Below are 8,311 nucleotides of genomic sequence, written 5' to 3' on the forward strand. Positions count from 1 at the left end.
TTCAAATTGTGGTCGCGGCAGTTAAGGAGCCGTTTTTATGTCACCTACTCCATGAGATAGAGTCATTTCTAAAAGAAATTATCTTAAGCCAGTTGGATCAAACAATCTGATTGATTAATATTAATAGGAAGATGTGTTGTTATTTCAAGATGTGAAGGATAAATATTCCTTCTGTCCCCTCCCCCTTTTTATTTACCTATTATTTTTGTTGTCTACCTACAAATTAATTTTGCCATTATAAACAATCTGATTGATTAATATTAATAGGAAGATGTGTTGTTATTTCAAGTTGTGAAGGATAAATATTCCTTCTGTCCCCTCCCCCTTTTTATTTACCTATTATTTTTGTTGTCTACCTACAAATTAATTTTGCCATTACCGCGCTATCTCATTTAAAATGTACAAACTGTCCGTCCTTCAAACTTTTTTTATTTCTCCATAGATATTGAGTAGGTAAAAATTCCCGGATCCATTGACTTTATTTTTTCATCTTTTACAAAACTGAATAGTGGATTTTTTCACCTTTTTTTTTAACATGTGGACATGGGTGCCTAAATTTATTTTGGTTAAATTTGTGATGAATTTTTTTGAGATTTTATAGGACATTTTTCTTAGCCAAGATAGATCGTTTTTTAGTCCAAAAGGCATATTATTGAGTTTGTAAAATTACAAATTGACATCCTCAAATTTTTATTCAAATATTAGCTCAGTTGAGTTTTATTTCAGTTAACTATATCAAATTTTACATGAGTTTTATTTAATTGTTTGAACAGGTAGTTCAATTATAAATTATTACTTATTTTCGCTCATGAAACATTGAAATTTTTTCCATTGAATGTTTTATTGTTTGTTGTTTTGAAGGAAGACAACCTTCAACTTGAACTTTCATGTTTCATCTATCTTTGCGAGGTCCACATTTAATTTACTTGTATTTTTCCAATATTCAGTTTTGTCTCCTGAATCCAGTTTTGTTCTGACATTTATTCGACTTTCTAGCTCTTAGATATGGGAATTTTGGATTTTGACACATTTCAAAATTGGGCTTGTGAGGTAAACATACTTACCAAAAGTGAAAAGTTTTTGGAGTGCAGTTTTTTAATAAAATTTGAAGACTTTTTGGAGTGTGACAATGACGTTTCCTAGAATCCAAATTTATCAATAACATTTTGTAAATATTTCAATTATTGATTGATATACAATATTTTGGTGCAAACTGTAAATTGTAATTTACTGCAATTGTTATCCTAATATCGAACTTTTGCTCTCATATATGTTCATGTTCAGTAATAGGGCATCCCATATGTTCAGATTCAGATTGTTCAATAATAGGGCGAATTATGGCCAGAACTTCAATTCGAGTTTAAACTTGGTTTCAGTTAAACCGATTGTAAGTAATCTGATTGGTTGATTTTCGGATAAAAAATTAGCCAATCAAAAATCGGTTCAACTTCGGATAAAAAATTAGCCAATCAAAAATCGGTTTAACTTTGGATAAAAAATAAGCCAATCAAAAATCGGTTCAACTTCGGTTAAAAATTAGCCAATCAAAAATCGGTTCAACTTCGGATAAAAAATTAGCAATCAAAAATCAATTGTTTGAACAGGTAGTTCAATTATAAATTATTACTTATTTTCGTCCATGAAACATTGAAAATTTTCCATTGAATGTTCTATTGTTTGTTGTTTTGAAGGAAGACAACCTTCAACTTGAACTTTCATGTTTCATTTATCTTTGCGAGGTCCACATTTAATTTACTTGTATTTTTCCAATATTCAGTTTTGTCTCCTGAATCCAGTTTTGTTCTGACGTTTATTTGACTTTCTAACTCTTAGATATGAGAATTTTGGATTTTGACACATTTCAAAATTATGAGGTAAACATACCTTTGGTAAGTGCAAAAGTTTTTGGAGTGAAGTTTTTTCACAACATTTGAAGCGTTTTTTGGAGTGTGACAATATATGACGTTTCCTGGAATCCAAATTTAATAACATTTTGTAAATATTTCAATTATTGATATACAATATTTTGGTGCAAACTGCAAATTGTAATTTACTGCAATTGTTCTATCCTAATATCGAACTTTTGCTCTCATATATGTTCATGTTCATTAATAGGGCCATCCCATATGTTCAGATTCAGATTGTTCAATAATAGGGCGAATTATGGCCAGAATTTCAATATGAGTTTAAACTTTATTAAAGTTAAACAGATTGTCAGCAATCTGATTGGTTGATTTTCGGATAAAAAATTAGCCAATCAAAAATCGGTTTAATTCGGATAAAAAATTAGCCAATCAAAAATCGGTTTAACTTCGGATGAAAAATTAGCCAATCAAAAATCGGTTCAACTTCGGATGAAAAATTAGCCAATCAAAAATCGGTTCAACTTCGGTTAAAAATTAGCCAATCAAAAATCGGTTCAACTTCGGTTAAAAATTAGCCAATCAAAAATCGGTTCAACTTCGGTTAAAAATTAGCCAATCAAAAATCGGTTCAACTTCGGATAAAAAATTAGCCAATTAAAAATCGGTTCAACTTAAACCGAGTTAAAACTCAGATTGTAATTCCGGCCATGATTATGTTAGGTGATATAAATATTTTGTTTCCCTTGTTAATATTATACATAACTAAATGAAAATTCATCAATAAGTGACCAATTTAGTTCCCAATTAAAATAGACAAGATATTTTATTTATTTTTTTAGTAGGTTTTCAAATCATTTCCTTGTTTTATTTGAGTTATGTTTTGTGCTTATCATGGTTTTCAAGTTGACTTCCATGGAAATTTGTTACCAACATTCTATGTAAAATTGTAGAATTCTCTTAAAATAACCAAATTGAATAATTTTGCTAGGAAGAATCAGGCTGAAGGTTTTAGGTGCTTTTTTTACAGACTTCCTAGTAATAAAATGTCCCAGCTTCATGTTTTGTAAAAAATCAGAATCTTCAGTATGGTATTTCTTTTTATATCCCTTAAAATCAATCATAAAAGTAAATAGCCATTTGCAAGGAGGAGAAAAGATACCTAAGTACGTATGTACAGCCCACAGCAACAGTTTCTACTAAAGAACGACTGAACCATTTATAGTAAAAAAAAATTAGAGAAAAGACTCAGAAAACGGTAACCGTTTTGAAAACGCATGCATATTATGTCTCTTTTTCCCTTTATTTAGTACCAGAAACAATGAAAATATAATTTATTTTATGCATATTGAAGTGATTAAAATTACTAAAATTAAATCTACTGTCCCATCAGAATAAAAGAATTATTGAGGATACCCTCCTGTTAGGGCGACCACAATCTCGGTTCCTTTCCGATCCTAAACCGTGTGAACACACCCTCTACCGCGCGCGTGTAAACGCACATTATCTCGCGCGCGCATCAGCTGACCTCCCTGTCCCTAAAGTGACGTTAAACGGCTTAAAAATAATAATGCCAACCTAGTTATCTTGGAGGGTAGCGTGTCTGCCTTGTAACCGCAAGGTCGCGGGTTCTATTCCCACACAAGGCGGATTTCATCCTACATGGACAAGTTTCGCCCTCGGAACGGCTGGCTTTTTTCTATTCTGTTTTCTTCTCTCATCGATTTCGGAACGATAAAATCCTTTCCAGACGGGGATCGAACCCGCGACCTAGCGCTGGCAAGGCAGACGCGCTACCGTCCAAGCTAAGGCCAGCCACTCACTATCAAGTCCGCCTGTCAGGTCTACCTGATCAGGTCCGCCCGTCAGGTCCGCCTGTCAGGTGTACCTGATCAGGTTCGCCTGTCAGTTCTACCTGATAGTGAGTGGCTGGCCTAACTAGGCTGGCGATTTTAACTTCGGTGCCCTCACGTGAAAAATGCAAGCGTTCAGTGAATAGTGAAATAAATCTAAAACAATTTTAATCCAATTTTCCATTTACCTACTCGCAGTCTTTTGTTTCCTGGGACAAAGCATCATAAATAATATAGCTAGATAGATTGTAGGTACGGGGGAATATGGTGGAAATGTGAGGAAATTTATATTTTATGGAAATTTAAATACCTTGGTATCTTTCCTACCCAACGCTACCTACCTTTCCCAAATATAGCCACTCATACCTTACCTATCTACCAACGAAACCTACCTTCCTATCAACCCTAACTACCTAGGTACTTACCCTACATAAGTAACTACCTCTATTTTGGAACAGGACATTTTCCCCCCAAACTCAAATGTACCGAAAAATTCAAATTACCTCCATGCACGGATTTTTTTCTCCTGTTGTAAAGTATAAGAATTTTTTATTTCCTTTCCCCCCCCTGTGGTACCCATTAGTAACCCGTCCTCATTGGTTGGAATAATAACGTTACTGACTATCGACACGCGAACCCAAATTCCAACCTAACAGGAAAGCAATAAGAATAATAATATTTTTCAAAAATGCCTCAGCCTGTTAGCCCTACTTACGAAGGGAAAAGTATACTGTAAATACCTTCGTAAAACTGAAATTGAATAAATAACCTATCCGGCTTTCATATCGTTAAAGCCAGAAACGATCTTTCTGTTTTACGAACCAATATTCCTCTATTAGTGTTCTAAAGACAAAGAGGCTGAGTGAACCCCAAAGGCCAAAGGATTGGTAACAGCTCTCTCTTTCTCTCGCTTCCGCTCTCTCTCCCTCCTCTCTCTCTCTCTGTCTCTCTCTCTCTCCCTCCCTCCCTCCCTCCCTCCTCTCTCTCTATCTCTCTCTCTCCCTACAGAAAAGGTATAAATAGGTACCTATTATTTTAGGGTAATAAAGTGGCTGAAAGGGAAAAAATGTCAGCGAAGTAAATACCTAGGTAGCAATGGAACTATTTATAAGTACCATTATAATGTAGGTATACCATCTACCTGAATTTCTTCTTTCAAAAGCAAAGTTCCAAAAGTTCGTCCGCTTTTTAAAGTTCTTAATTTTCCTATCCAAAACTTCTTGACTTTGCACGTCAACTTTGTGTCGAAAAGTTCGACAGAATCGAATTTATTCCTCATCCCTTTTTTAATCTTCTCTCTTGATTGGCTTCCCACCAGGAAATGACTTACTTTTACTTCTAATCTTTTTTCGGCAGATAATCCTGCCTCGGTGGTGTAGTGGCCACCTGCCTCGGTGGTGTAGTGGTCAAGGCGCTCGCCTGGTAAACAGGAGGGCGTGGGTTCAATCCCAGCCGAGGTATGGAATTTTATCCTCAATGTAATTTGAGAATTTGACCACAGTAATAGTAGTAGCCTACTGCTGGAGTAAAGGGACTTTTCAGTCCTATGCGAGCAGTATAAATAAGCACTATTATTATTATTAAAGGTATAAATAGGTACCTATTAATTTTAGGTTTTTAAAGTGGCTGAAAGCTGAAAGGGACAAAATATCAGCGAAGTAAATACCTAGGTAGCAATAGAACTATTTATAAGTACCTATTATAATGTAGGTATACGATCTACCTGTATTTCTTCTTTCAAAAGCAAAGTTCCAAAAATTCATCCGCTTTTTAAAGTTCTTAATTTTCCTCTCCAAAACTTCTTGACTTTGCACGTCGACTTTGTGTCGAAAAGTTCGACAGAATCGAATTTATTCCTCATCCCTTTTTAGTCCGTCCTTCCTTAGAGTTCAATTACCTCTTATCTCTCATCTCTTTATCTAAATCTCATTTTTATCTCTATATCTTATCATAAGTGTGCATAAAATTTCCAAAACCTTGGGTTTTTTGTCCTTATAGTAAAAATTTTCATTGTAATTTCACGCGTCATTTGAAGCGTCATCGCCATTTTGGTTTATTTATCAGCTTTTAGATGCGACCGGTCTAATCGGTCATTCCTCCTCTTCCTTGTCAAACGGGATAGGGGTGAAAAGAGAACTTGAAAAACAAAAAGTTCTCCCAAATTTCAAGTCAGAATTGTTTGGAATAAAAATCGCATTATTCTACATTATCGGCTAAATGTTATCCTTTGAAAGGACCATTATAATAATCTTTTATGCTCTCAAGCTCTCATTTTAAAACAGTGGTGGAAACCTTGCACTAGATATTCTGATCTTTTGAGCAAAATACAGTTTTGTTGCAATTTACCTATTTTGGGGACTGTAGAAATATTTCGCCCGCGGAGCGGTACAAAATTTGACAAATATAAACATGAAGTGTATAGAAATGTGTGTGTTTTGACCTAGACATTTCCCTTAGGGGCCTTACGCCTGATGCCTAGGGCCCCGCGTCTGTTTTCTAGGGTCTCCCGGGGCCCCTATCCAGCACTGACGCTAAACTTTCCTACCCAGCTCCTAATCTTCTCTACCCCTTTCCTCTAATCTTTTATATTCAGCTCCAAGTCATTATTGACATCATTAGCTCTCCAAAATGGCGTAGCGCTGAAAGGAGCTTTCTAAATAACGAGGATGAGAGTGAATATCTCGTTAGGGTATCTACACACGAGTTGTAAGTTAACATCAGTAAATTAAAAATAATAATAACTAATACTGATTTTGAATATTATACATATAGTTCATGCGAGATAGTTTGGATTAACTCCTAGCATTTACTCAAAAGCTACAAATAAATACTTGTACCATGTTCATCATAATAATAAAAATAAATAACAATAAATAAAACACAAGAGGATTTGACAGAGGGAACTGTAACAAAGGAGGTCTTATCGTCCCGAAATCGAAATGGGAAGGAGGACAGGATAGGAGAAAACTAGCCGTTCTAAGAACAAACCTTATCTGTTTAGGATAAAGTTCGCCCTGGGCGGAAATCAAACCCGTGACCTAGCGCTTACAAGGTAGACGCGCTATCCTCCAATCTAACTCTAGGCTGGTCCAAAATTCTTTGATCTTTCTTACTTTTTATTGGCTGTATAGCGAATGTCGATTTCGATCGACGTCACGTGGTCTCACGTGACGTGAAAACAGTGTACCACTCGTGAACGAAATTAGCTACTATATTATGGGAGAACTTTAAACCATATCTTTCTGACTCCCCATGACTTCGCGTGACGTGAGGGTAGTGTGTTTCTACCTTTACTCTCATCTCATCAGCGCGAATATCGTTACTTTCCATTTACATCGTTAGAAAGTTTGAGGGTAACTCGTTTAGTCCTCGGTATTTATCATTTGTCTGAAAGCTTTCTTATGATGTGTGCTGTGCAAAGGGGTACTTTACTCATTGAAAATATTATCTTGTCCTTGTTTCTTTTTAGCTCATTTGCCTTCATGAGAAGATTCCTCTCTAGATCTTGATACCTTCTTTCACAGTGGTGTAGTGTAGTGGTTAACGCGTTGGACTTCGGATCTGGAGGTTGGTGGTTCGAGTCCAAGACACGTCATAAAATAAATTTATCTAGGTGTAATGATTGCGGAACGATATTTCCGACAAGCATTTAAGTATGCCTTTAGCCAGCCAGTTAGTTTAGTTGGTAGTGCGTCTGCCTTGTAAGCGCTAGGCCGCGGGTTCGATTCCCGCCCGGGGCGGATTTTATCCTGATGGGATAATGTTCGTTCTCGGAACGGCTGGCTTTCTCCTATCCTGTCTTCCTTCTCTCTTCGATTTCGGGACGACTGCGTCTGCCTTGTAAGCGCTAGGCCGCGGGTTCGATTCCCGCCCGGGGCGGATTTTATCCTGATGGGATAATGTTCGGGTGGCGCGTCTGCCTTGTAAGCGCTAGGCCGCGGGTTCGATTCCCGCCCGGGACGGATTTTATCCTGATGGGATAATGTTCGTTCTCGAAACGGCTGGCTTTCTCCTATCCTGTCTTCCTTCTCTCTTCGATTTCGGGACGATAAGACTATAGTAGTTACAGTTCCCTCTGTCAAACCTGGCTGGCTTTCTCCTATCCTGTCTTCCTTCTCTCTTCGATTTCGGGACGATAAGACCATAGCAGTTACAGTTCCCATCGTAGGCTTTCTCCTATCCTGTCTTCCTTCTCTCTTCGATTTCGGGACGATAACTAGCAGTTACAGTTCCCTCTGCTTTCTTCCACCTGGCTTCCTTCTCTCTTCGATTTCGGGACGATAAGACCATAGCAGTTACAGTTCCCTCTGTCAAACCTCTTTAAAATGGTTCGATTCCCGCCCGGGGCGGATTTTATCCTGATGGGATAATGTTCGTTCTCGGAACGGCTGGCTTTCTCCTATCCCTCTCTTCCTTCTCTCTTCGATTTCGGGACGATAAGACCATAGCAGTTACAGTTCCCTCTGTTAAACCTCTTTAAAAAAATTCCTTCTCTCTTGATTTTGGGACGATAAGACCATAGCAGTTACAGTTCCCTCTGTCAAACCTCTTAACAAAAAAATACATGTGTTTTTTTTTTTTATCCTGATGGGATAA

The 8,311-nt window shown here is 37.0% G+C and overlaps 1 long non-coding RNA gene across 1 annotated transcript; it reads left to right on the plus strand.

Moving 5' to 3' along the window:
- The first annotated feature begins 245 nt into the window (after positions 1–245).
- LOC113466491 lies at positions 246–3,144 on the plus strand. Its single transcript, XR_003390876.1, has 2 exons — positions 246–773; positions 1,605–3,144. It is a non-coding gene; the product is annotated as an uncharacterized LOC113466491 (long non-coding RNA).
- The last annotated feature ends 5,167 nt before the right edge of the window (positions 3,145–8,311 follow it).

The sequence above is a fragment of the Diaphorina citri genome, unplaced genomic scaffold (genome assembly GCF_000475195.1).
Source record: "Diaphorina citri unplaced genomic scaffold, Diaci psyllid genome assembly version 1.1 scaffold279, whole genome shotgun sequence".
NCBI lineage: Eukaryota > Metazoa > Arthropoda > Insecta > Hemiptera > Psyllidae > Diaphorina > Diaphorina citri.